Below are 12,732 nucleotides of genomic sequence, written 5' to 3'. Positions count from 1 at the left end.
GCTGTTCCATGCAGTATTTTTTTATTAACTGAACTCAACATGATGACGTCACTCAGGTACGGGTAGCACACTCATACAAAATACATGACATCCCTTCTCTTAAGTTTAATACTATGCAATCTTCAGCAATGTATAAACTTTTTTTTTTTTTTTTTTTTTTTTTTTAAACAAACTGTATTTGTAAACTCCTTATTATGTATGCTTTAAATAACTGCATAAACTAAATAGAACTTTTCTTTATCTACACTGTTCTTTCTTTATTTCTTTAATTGTAAACAGAGATGAAGTTTCTAATTCAAATCAGAGCTAAACATGCTGTAGATTTTCAGTCTTTGTATCTTGAAGGCAATTTCACTTGTCTCCCAGACCGGGTAATGTACTCATGTGACTGAGACTCAGTGACTACAGTTTCTTGTGTGTCATTGTCCAGCATTGATGACGTGTCAGGGACATGCGAGTCTATCACATCACTGACTGTGTTGTCTGTCACAGTTGTGAAACTTTTCTCTCCAGTCTTGAGAATATGTTTCCTGTTTCTCCTGTATGTTCTTCCTTCTGGAGTTTGTATGATGAAGGATCTGGGTTGTTCATGTTTTCGTGTGATTATTGCAGGTTTCCAAACATCTCCTTGTTGCACTCTCACAGTTTCTCCAACATGGACATTTGGAAGTAGTCTTGTTTGTCTGTCAAAGTAAGACTTCTGCTTGTGTTGTCTTTGTTTCAATTTATGATGAATTTGTATGTTGTTTTCAGGTGTCAACAAAGTGACTGAGGTAGGTATCTTGGATTTGAGTCTGCGTCCCATTAATAATTGTGCTGGTGAATACCCAATACCATCCAACGGTGTGTTTCTGTATTCCAATAAAGAAATGTAAGGATCATTTTTACCACACTGAGCTTTCTTCAGCAGGTTTTTTATGGTTTGGACTGCTCTCTCAGCCTGTCCATTCGACTGTGCGTGTCCCGGGCTGGATGTCACATGTTCAAATTCCCATGCTTTTGCAAAACTGCTGAACTCTGTGCTGGCATACTGTGGACCATTGTCTGAGACCACGGTATCCGGTATTCCATATCTTGCGAACATTGACTTCATTGCCATAATTACACTCTGAGCAGTTGTGTCAGACAGTTTGCTGATTTCTGTGAATTTAGAGTAGTAATCAACAGAAAGTAAGTAATTTGAACCATCAAAATGGAACAGGTCTGTGCCAATTTTGGACCAAGGTCTTCCTGGTATTGGATGTGATATCATTGGCTCTCTTGGATTACTGTTCTTGTGTGCATTGCACACTGGACATTGTGAGACAAACTCTTCAATTTGAGTCGACATGTTTGGCCAATACAGAACATCCCTGGCTCGTTCCTTACACTTTACAACTCCAAGATGTGATTCGTGTATTTTTGTTAGCATTTCTTTTCTCAATTGACTTGGAACAATGATCTTTGCCGATTTAAAAAGAAGTCCAGAAGTGAAACTTATTTCTTCTTTGAAAGTCCAGTATGTCTGAATCTGTTTTGGAACTTCACTTTTTTCTTTAGGCCATCCATCCATTGTCATTTTGCACAGTAATTGCATTTCTTGATCAGTAGCTGTAGCTTTGCGAAAAACATTTAGTTTTTCTTCTGAAACAGGTAAGTATGTTGTTATGCAGCACAATTCCAGCTGTTGACCAAGCAAATCTTCTGTACACTCATTCAGGTATGCACGACTTAATGCATCAGCAATGTGCATTTCTTTACCTGGCTTGTAAACTACCTTCAGGATGTATCTTTGAAGTCTGAGGAGCATGCGCTGCAATCTAGGTGGAGCTTGGTGCAGTGGTTTCTTAAAAATGATCTCCAATGGTTTATGATCACTTTCAACCTCCACTTCTTTGCCATAGAGATATTGATGAAATTTTTCACATCCATAAACAATAGCAAGCAACTCTTTTTCAATTTGTGCGTAATTCTTTTGAGCATCTGTTAGCGCACGTGATCCATATGCCACTGGCTTTTTGTCTTGTAGAATAACTGCTCCAATTCCTTCTGAGCTGGCATCAACTGAAAGCGTGACAGGTTTCTGTACATTGAAGAATTGTAGTGTTGGTGCATTTGCTAACAAATTCTTCATTTTTGTGAAGCTTTTTTGTTGCTCTTCCTCCCAGTGCCACTGAATATCTTCTTCAAGCAGTTTTCTGAGAGGAGCACTGATATCGGATAGATTTGGAATGAATTTGGACAGGTATTGCACCATGCCCATAAATCTCATGAGTGCTTGTTTGTTTTCAGGTGGTGGCATTTTTACAATAGCTCTTACTTTTTCCTCATCTGGCTTGAGACCTTCCTCTGAGATGATATGTCCAAGATATCTTATTTCTGAAGTTCTTATTTGGCACTTGCTCTTGTTCAGTTTTAGATTACACTCTCTTGCTCTTTCCAGTAGCTTGATGAGTCTGTGATCATGTTCTTCTGTTGTTTCTCCCCATACTAGGATGTCATCTATGACATTGACCACACCTTCAAGACCTTCTAACATCTGTGCAATTGCACGCTGGAACACTTCACTGGCTGAAGACACACCAAACGGTAAGCGAAGGAATCTATACCTGCCTATTGGTGTATTGAATGTACAGAGTTTGGAGCTTTCTTCATCTAGCTTTATTTGCCAGAAACCTTGATTAGCGTCCAGGACTGAAAATATCTTGGCATTTGGCATGCTGGATACCACTTCTTCCACTGTCAGTAATGGATAATGCTCACGCTTTATTGCTTTATTGAGGTCCTGCGGATCCATACATATACGGATTTTGTTTGGTTTCACCACAGTTACCATACTATTCACCCAATCTGTCGGTTCTGTCTGCTTTACTATAACTCCCATACTTTCCATCTTGTGTAATTCTTCAACTATTTTGTCTTTAAGGGCTATTGGAACCTTTCTTGGTGGATGAATCACTGGTGACACATCAGGGTCTGTTTTAATGTGATGCACAGTTGGTAAGCAACCAAGACCACAAAACAAGTCATCAAATCCTTTTAAAGGGTCGGCTTTATTTTCACTTTCACTTATTTCATGAATTCTTTTGACCATTTTTAGTTTTTCACAGGTTGTGCGTCCAAGTATTGCAGGTACGTTTCCATCCACCACTTGAAACTGAATGTTGTGCTTTTGTTTTCTGTAGGTGAAAGTTAGCTGTACTTGACCCACAGGCGACATCTTGTGGCCAGAATATGTAACTAGGTGACAGTTAGATTTCTTCAGTTTTCTTTGTGTTTCTATTGTTGTGAACACATTGTGGGGCATTACATTACATGCTGCTCCTGTGTCTAACTTGAATGTGACACTCTTGTTGTTTATTCTCAAGCTTTCAGTCCAGTTGTCCTTCAGATTTTGTGCTTCAGTGGTGACAGTGTGCACATTTTTCACTCTTTGATTTGTTTGCAGCTCAATAGTTCCTACAAAAAAATCACTTCGTTCATCATCACTTTGCTCATTTTCATCTATTGATTGTATTTTCTTTGTTGATACTTGAGTTTTGCACATCTTTGCAAAGTGATTCCTTTTGTTACAGGATTTACACACTTGTCCATACGCTGGGCACTTTTGGTATTCATGTTGATATCCACATCGTGAACATTTCACGTGTGTTTTGGACTGATTTTCCAAAGCGTGTTGTCTACTTTTCTGTTCAAACTGCACAGTTTTGCCTCTTCTCTTTGTATTTTTAACACTGCTTATTTTATTCACGTCAACTTCTTCAACAAGCATTTTCATTTGATTTGACGTAATTTCATTGGCTCTGCAGGTGTCTATTGCCTTTTCCAACGTGAGATCTGCCTCCCGCAACAGCCTTGCGCGAACATTGTCATCTTTTATCCCGCAAACAATTCTGTCCCTTATTAGCGAGTCAGTCAAATCACCGAATTCACAGTCTTTCGCCTTGTGTTTAAGATCCGTGACGTATGCATCAATTGTCTCTCCGGTACTTTGTGTTCTCGTGAAAAACATGTGACGAATATATGGCAGATTCTTTCTTGGTTCACAGTACTCTTTAAATTTCCTTTTAAGTGCGTCAATCTTATTCACTTCTTCTGCGGTGAACTGGAATGTGTTATAAACTTTGATCGCTTCTTCACCCGCGATATGCAGAAAGGTTGCACACTGTACTGTTTCTGATTTCTCCGCCACTCCGCTAGCAATGAGGTATAATTCAAATTTTTGAAGCCATACCTTCCAATTCTCAGCCAAGTTGCCTTGAAGAGACAACACTGATGGTGGTTGCAGTAGTGACATCTTCTCAGTTGTGCTTTCCGTTTACAATCCCACTTCTGACACCATGTTATGTTTTTTATATTTTTAAATGATGTATAAGATGACACCAGAGTAGCCGTGCTGTTCCATGCAGTATTTTTTTATTAACTGAACTCAACATGATGACGTCACTCAGGTACGGGTAGCACACATACAAAATACATGACAGCTGGGTTTTCTGTATTATGTTATATTATAAGTCATACAGTGAATTTTAAAATGTATAACGGAGGACGCGGGTGTTGAAGAAGGTGTCACGGACGCCGCCCTTTGCCTGGATATAACTGAGGAGGTGTCGCGGACATAACTGAGGACGCGGGTGGTGAGGGTAGTGTCGCGGACGCCAGCCTCTCTATTCTGCAGCCCTATGCACAGACATAACTGAGGACGCTGGTGGTGAAGAAGGTGTCGCGGACGCCGCCCTATGCGCGGATATAACTGAGGAGGTGTCGCGGACATAACTGAGGACGCAGGTGGTGAGGGTAGTGTCGCGGACGCAGCCATGGACGCGCCGGCCCTGGAGGTCTTCACAGGCTCCACGAGAATGCAGAACTTTGCACTACATTTGCTCTCCTTTCTAGATCCTTCCAGCGGGTTTACAAGGATGAGGCTGTCGGCTTCTTTTTACACAGCATTCACAATTTAACACACATTAAAGATTGTGCGGTATCCACATAAATGTTGGCCAACTTACTGAAAAATTATTTTAGATTTACTTTTAAATGTGTCAGATGATATATTTTTCTTTCAGTATACACACACTCACACAGATACCTATACATATATAAAGGTTAAAAATGCTGGTATTAACACTGCTTATGATTTTGTGCTATATAAAAAAAACTTGAACTTAAGTTGCATTTAGAATTTGAACTTGAATTAGGGTTATAGTTTATTCAACCATAAATGCAGAGCAGATCTGTTGATCAAATCTTTGTAAATATTTTATACAGTAACAACTGTACTTGTATTTTTTATGGATTGTTTGCTAAATGGGATCCAATACAGATCATCTTACAGTATACCCAATGAAAAAAATGACAAAAAGACACATATTTAAAAACTTATTTTAATTGTTGTAATATTTGATGTTGTTTTTATTATTATACAAAAGCTCCGAAAACCTTTTGTATAATAAAAAGATTTTCCAGTACCTTGTTTACATGTTTCTGCATTATTCCAGATGTTCTGTGTTATTTGTGTTTTGTATTCACTTATTTACTATTAAAAAATATGGTCAATGTGGCATAACTCTGTTAAATGCTCATTAGTTTCTGTTACTGGTAAGTATTAATATTTATAGATGATTAATTCTAGCTTTGCTATTGCCAGAAAAGATTTCGTTATCATGCATATCTCTCTGTAAGCCAACACTGGTCTCACTATGAACCTGCTCGGTTCTTCTCACAACAGAGTTAAATTACACTTCTCTGACTGCTGTTCTGTCTGCTGGTCGGTCCACAGGCTTATAATTGTATGGCTGTGGTCTGTCGTTTGTGTGAGTCTCTCAGAGTATCTTATCTCGGCATCCAAACGCGCACCGCGCCGTTGTCTTCATAGTTTTTTTTTTTTGCAAAAAAAACAGTTGACAAGTTTGTAACAATATTTGTTTACAATGCAGAATATGAATTACATTGTCAATGAAAAGAGATATGAGAGAGAAAGACAGAAAAATAAAATAAAAATAAAGAACATGATATAAACTTGAGGGTAAGACATTTAAGAATCAAGAACAGTACATAAATTAAAGTCATTACAAAATGAAATAGTTCTGTTTGCTTTCTTATTTTTAGATAATGAAATTAATTGTATATAATGACTAAATTCTTGCAAAAACACAGGAAAATATGGTTTAGTATTAGTAAATTTGCATTTGTGGATATGGAATTTACAAAGAAAATAAATTAAATTTATAACAAAACAAGCATTTCTCTTAGTAGGGGCAGATTCATAATAACCAAAAACAATTTCTTTAAAAGTAACAGAAACATCTTGTTGTATATTATCATTAATAAATAATCCAATATGTTTCCAAAATTGTACAGCATAATTACACTCCCAAAATAAATGAATAACAGTTTCAGTATGAAATTGACAAAATGAACATTTTACATCAATATTAGAATTAAACTTTTTCAAAAATTGTTTTATAGGATAAAATTTGTTGATCAATTTAAAAGACACCTCTTTGACCTTGTTGGTGAGAAAATATTTTTGTTGCAAAGACCATATTTTTTCCCATATCAAATCTCCATAGATATTATTCCAATAAGAGATTACAGGGGACAATGTAGCAACTTTTTCAATAAAAAGAGATCTAATTTTGTAATTTCTATCTTTTTTGTTTGAAAAACAAATTTTACCCACAAATGTTTCTGTCGGATCAGAAAGGTACACTTTTTTAGGAGTGAGATGAATGGTACTTTTGAAGAGCATAGTAATTCCTGATGTTATAGCTCCCATAACAATGGCGAAATTTTTTGGATTTACTGGTATGTTATACTCGGAAATAAATTCAAAGTAATTCATTAAAAAACCTCTGTTGTTAAATAACTGACTAACTAAAAGCAAACCGTTGTTAAACCAATCACTGAAAAACAAAGATTTATTTTTATATAAAATATTTTGGTTATTCCAAATAGAAAATGTGTGAGGAGTAAAATTATGTTTATAAATTAAAGTCCAGGCCAGAAGTACTTGTTGATGGAAATTTGAAAGTTTAACAGGAATTTTGGTTATGTTATAATTACACATCAATAAAAACTTAATGCCTCCAACAATAGAAAATACCTGTTTTGGGAAAATATTCCAAATTGAGTCTTCTTTATGTAGATACTGGTTAAGCCAATTAATTTTGAAAGTATAATTTGAAGAGCAGAAATCAATACAGTTAAGACCTCCTTTATTATACGAATTTATTATAACAGTCTTTTTCATATAGTGGCATTTATTTTTCCAGACAAAGTCTGTTAAAGTTTTATCAATTAGTTTGCATGTAGGCTTATCTACGTACAGAGATTGAGCTGCATAAGAAAGACGAGACAGGCCCTCTGCTTTGGTGAGCAAAATTCTTCCTTTAATAGACAGATCTCTTTGAAGCCAACTATTCAATTTTCTTTTAGTTTTTGCAACAATTGGATTAAAGTTAGCATCACATCTATTTTTATCGTTAGTTATATTTATGCCAAGGTAAGATACTGAGTTTTTAACAGCTACTCCACAAATTGAGGAAACACCACAATTTTTAATGGGAAGTAATTCACATTTATTTAAATTAAGATTTAAACCAGATGCATTGGAAAATGTTTGTAGAGTATTTAATGCAGCCGCCACTTGAGATGAATCTTTTAAAAACAATGTTGTATCATCTGCTAGTTGACTTATAATTAACTCTGTACTTCCAATAGTAATTCCTTTTAAATTACTCCTTTTGATATGTAAATTAAGAAACTGTACTGCAATTAAAAACAAATAAGGTGATACTGGGCATCCCTGCCTTACTCCACGATGTAAAAAAAATCTTGGGGAAGTACCACTGCTTAACTTAATAGAGCTATTTATGTTTTTATATAACATTTTAATCATTTTACAAAAAGTAACACCAAACCCAATTTCTTTAAGCGCTTGAAATAAAAAACCATGTTCTAAAGTGTCAAAGGCTTTATAATAATCCAACAAAAAATATGAAACTGTCTCCATCAATCATATCAGAATAGTCTAGGATATCTAAAATTAATCTTATGTTATTAGATATATGTCTATTTGGCATAAAGCCTGACTGAGTTTCATCAATAATAGAAGGTAAAATTACTTTTAATCTTTTAGCTAAAACTATAGCAATTATTTTGTAGTCGTTGTTCAACAAAGTTATTGGACGCCAATTATCTAATAAATTTCGATCTTTATTTGGTTTGGGGATTAGCGTAATCAAACCTTGGCATAAAGTAGGTGGGAGAAAAGAGTTATCTGTACTTTCCTTATAAACACTTAACAAGAAGGGAGCAATATTTTTACTAAACATATGGTAAAATTCTGAAATGAAACCATCAGTGCCAGGAGATTTATTCCGTTTTAATGATTTAATTGCTTCTTCAACTTCTGTTAATGTGATTGGAGCTTCAAGAAAAGCCTGATCAGCATTCTCCAATTTTTTTACACAAGATAATGTTTCGAAAAAATCTAAAGCATTTTGTTTATTAAATTTAGAGGTGTACAAATCATTATAAAACTTAGCACAAAAATTAGCAATAGTCTTCTGGTCTTCACATATTGATTGATTAATTATAAGTTTTTCAATTAGATTTTTTTGCTGTTGTTGCTTTTCCAATCTAAAAAAATAAGAAGAATTCTGCTCACCTTCTTCCAACCATCTTTTCCGTGATCTAATAAATGCTCCCTCTGCTTTTTCCTGATAGATTTGATCTAATTTATTTTGATAATGGGTAAATTCAACCTTTTCACTATCAGACAAAATAGTTTTAGATAGAAAATCTGAAATTTTGCATATTATAATATTTTCATTTTCTTTTCTTTCTTTCGCTAATTTACTGCTAAATGTTCTTAAAAACTTTCCGATTTCATATTTTGCTAACTCCCAATTCTTTCCAAAAACATTTTCCTCGTTTGCTTTTTTCCAGTACTTGCAAATTATAAATTCGATTTTTTCATTTACTTCTTTATAATTAAGCAATGAACAATTCAATTTCCAGTAAGAATTGATTCTACATAAGTTGGCAGTTTCTGAAAAAGGAATAGTTATCGAGATGCATCTGTGATCAGAAAAGGGTGATGGAATAATGTCTGAATTAGCCTTATTTAAATCTCTTGAGATAAGCCACAAATCTATACGGGATTGTCTGGAAAGAGAGTTATTTCCCCATGTGAAACATTTTTGATTAGGATGAGTGTCTCTCCAATTATCAACTAAACAGAATCGTTCAATGAAAGTTTTAAAATAAAGATTTGAGTTATCAGGTGATTTTGGAGGCCATCTGTCTAACCTATTATCCAATGCAACATTAAAATCTCCGCCAAGGATTAAAAAAGCATTTGGGTATTTAGTAAGTAATTTCAAAATGTGTTGTTCTATTAGATCAAGAAGTTTTTCATTTTCTTTTTGTTGATTAAACCCATAAATATTAACAATGATAAACATTGATTTGGATATTTCAGTTACAAGACAAATATAATGGCCATTTGAGTCACATTCAGAGCAAATAATTTTCCCATTAAATTGATTTTTAAGGATGCAAACACCAGCTGATTTGTTTGTACCATGAGCCATCCATAAATCTAAACCCCACTGAGATCTCCAAAAATTATAGTCCTCTTTTACAGAATGACATTCTTGCAAAAAACAAAAATCAGTTTTAAACTTTTTCATATACAAAAATATAGCTTTTCTTTTTAGAGTATTTCTTAACCCTCGTGTATTAAATGAAATTATAGAAAGAGACATAACAAAGAAGATATAACCTAGAATATTAAACTAGATTATTCTCAAAAAAGGATTTGCAAAGCTACATCCAGAACGATGAGAACTGCAAACTCTATATGAACTATAAAAATAATGTAGTGTTAATTAAGGTGCATAAATTTTACATCAAAGAACAAAAATTTTTTTTGTAAATCAGATTAAATTACTAAAGTATAGAAGCTACTCAGTTGAACAATTTTACTTTAGCCCATAAAGTTTTTATAGACTATATTCAATGATATTTTTTTTCAGGTGTGTTAATAGAAAAGTAAGAAAAAAGAATAAATAAATAAAATTGTAAAGTCAAATTCTAAATTGAGGCCCTTTTTGTAAAATACCCCTTTACTATTGGCTTAACTGTGTAAAAATAAGAAATTAGCGAAGTAAACTATTAAATCAGTTTTAATTGTCCTAAAAAGGCCATCAATTTAACAAAAAGACATTTTTTTTAACCAACTTAATATTAACATCACACACCTTCCCATGTAAAGTCTCAAGCAGGAGGGAATATTTCGTTTCCCTCTACGAAAGCCCTACTTCCGATGAAGTATGCTCGTTTATTATCTTTTCTTGCTTTCTCCACTGCTGGCCATAGTTTGTTTCTTCTTTCTTTATCTGCAAGGGATAAGTCTTCTGATATTTTAATGTTATTTTCGCGCAAAAAGGCAGAGTCCTTTGCTGCACGCCAAACAGCATCGCGAAAGAAACGGGAAGCAAATTGTAGAATAATTCCTCTGTTCTTGTTTGGTTGCTTGCGACCTAACCGGTGTACAGTGTCGACGGCGCTGGAGAGTCTGTCCTTGTCCTCTGGTAAGAGATGCTGACAAACGTCTATAACCCTACCACGAACATCCTCTCTTTCATTTTCCGGAATGCCGTGCATCCTGAGATTCCACCGCCGCGAGTAACTTTCTAACTGTGACAGCCTTCGGTCGTGTCCCACGCACGTTTCCTCTACCTTACTCAGTGTGGATTCCATCACTCCGTACTTGTTTTTCAGATGGTTAACCTCAGCACTCACAAATTCGATAGCTTCTTTCACACTTGTAATTTGTTTTGTATTTTCATTAATTACCTCCTTCATGGAGGTAATCGCTCTTGTGTTTTCTCCGATCACATTTTCTAAAGCATCAGAACGGGTGTTTATTAATTGAGAAAGAGCTCCGAGTTGGGAGAGAATGGCAACCTCCGAACTTTCAGTTTTCCGTTGTTTTGTAGCAGGTGATTTGCATGGAGTTTCTGGAAGTGCAGGGAATTCTTCCTCACACATCATAAATTCGTCAAAGTCCACACTAATTTTTGAATAATTGTGTAATTTTTCCGTTTCATAACTACATGAGGCTCCCATCGTTTCACTCACGTTACTGCTAACATTAGCAGCGTTAGCTGTCCCCAGAGACACGTTTTTGTTCTTCCTTTTCTCCGATTTACCCATCTTATCACAAACAGGGACTAATTCTGTAGTATTTATATTATATTCTCTCTTTGCACAGAGTAAAATAGCTTTCAACTAATAACACTACTAGCCAATTACAATGTTTGAGCTTACAGAGCACATCGATCCGCTTGTTGTTAGAGCGCCATCTTGGTCGGAACCCCGTTGTCTTCATAGTGTTATTTGCGCGAACTCCCTTATCCGACGTCACTTCCGGTCTGGCGAAGCGGAAGTAAATTTCCGTGACTAAAAACGACTCCAAACGGCTGAATAATAAACTTTAACGTATATTTTAAAGAAAATCTAGTTCCTACTTTACTCTTACACACATTGGGCTCTATTTTGACGGTCCATGCGCAAATCGCAAAACGCAGGGCGCAAATGCTTTCAGGGTGTGTCAGGACACGTTTTTGCTAATTTAAGGACGGAAAATCTGTCTTGCGCTTCGGCGCATGGTCTAAAAGGGTTGAGTTTATTTTCTTAAGGAGTTATAGGTGTGCTTTAAGAATAAACCAATTAGAGTTTCATCTCTCATTCCCTTTAAGAGCCAGCTGCGTAGCGCCAAAAGCGCATTCACTATTTACAGGACGCAAAGTAAGTCTGTGGAAAAAATTAGCATTTCACAAGCAAACAGTTAACAGTTTTTTAACAGAAAACAGTTAAACAGAGCATCTACTGCGTGAGAATGAGAGATAATGGAACTACTTTCACTTTCGCTCTTGGATAGGGAAACCTTTATGCACAGACATCAATAAGTCTATAAATAAATAATTTTGTTTGTTAAGCGCAAATATTCGTTTAAAAACTATTTCTAAATTCAGTTCTAATTTCCAGCAAACGAATAAATAAATAATAATAGCAAAATGTCTTCAAAAACCTGAGTTATATCCTAAAACACATGCTTTGCCCCATATGGTCTAAAACCTGACAGGTGGGCAAATCTAAGCTTGTTTTTAATAAAACAAATATAAATATGGATATAATAAATAATACTGCTAATAATAATAACATTATACAAAAGCAAATGAACTGAAAAAAGCCTCCAGAGATGAAGAAGACATAAAAGCAGTGATTTTTCATATTTATGTAGGCTAGAAAATAATATGTTTTGTAATATTTTAATCCTTTATATATATATTCTATATCTATTCTTATTATATCCTGTATATATCCTTAATATTTACATTTTTTCATATGTAAAGATATTTGCCTATTGCTCTCTTGTGCGTATTAAGCAGTGCGTAAGCGAGGTGCAACTCTGCACCGGAGTTTAGACCGGGTTAGTTTTGGTCTAATGAAAAATCTATTATAGTTTCTCAAAATAGCAACGCGCCAGCGGTCCGCCTCAGAACGCCTTCCTTTTTAGACCAGAACGCCTATGGGCGCAAAAATGAGCGCCAATGCATTTGCTATTTAAACAGCGTAGCGCAACGCCTCAAAACGACTCTTGCGCCAAGCTGAAACTACCAAAAGACTACTGCGTCACGCCTTGCGCCACACTGCGCCGGGTGTATGATAGGGCCCATT

The 12,732-nt window shown here is 35.3% G+C and overlaps 2 protein-coding genes and 1 long non-coding RNA gene across 5 annotated transcripts in view; 1 reads left to right on the top strand and 2 right to left on the bottom strand.

Moving 5' to 3' along the window:
- Positions 1-12,732, top strand: part of LOC141378929 (uncharacterized) — a 173,873-nt gene that overhangs the window by 41,483 nt on the left and 119,658 nt on the right. The gene's annotated exons all lie outside the window — the stretch shown is intronic.
- si:ch211-209f23.7 overlaps positions 1-12,732 on the bottom strand; it is a 160,629-nt gene that overhangs the window by 38,168 nt on the left and 109,729 nt on the right. The window lies entirely within an intron of this gene.
- Positions 1-12,732, bottom strand: part of LOC101882419 (upregulator of cell proliferation) — a 113,513-nt gene that overhangs the window by 16,851 nt on the left and 83,930 nt on the right. The window lies entirely within an intron of this gene.

This window comes from Danio rerio, chromosome 2 (genome assembly GCF_049306965.1).
Source record: "Danio rerio strain Tuebingen ecotype United States chromosome 2, GRCz12tu, whole genome shotgun sequence".
Taxonomy (NCBI): Eukaryota; Metazoa; Chordata; class Actinopteri; order Cypriniformes; family Danionidae; genus Danio; species Danio rerio.
The sequence above is the reverse complement of the archived record's forward strand: the minus strand, read 5'-3'. Positions and strand labels throughout refer to the sequence as shown.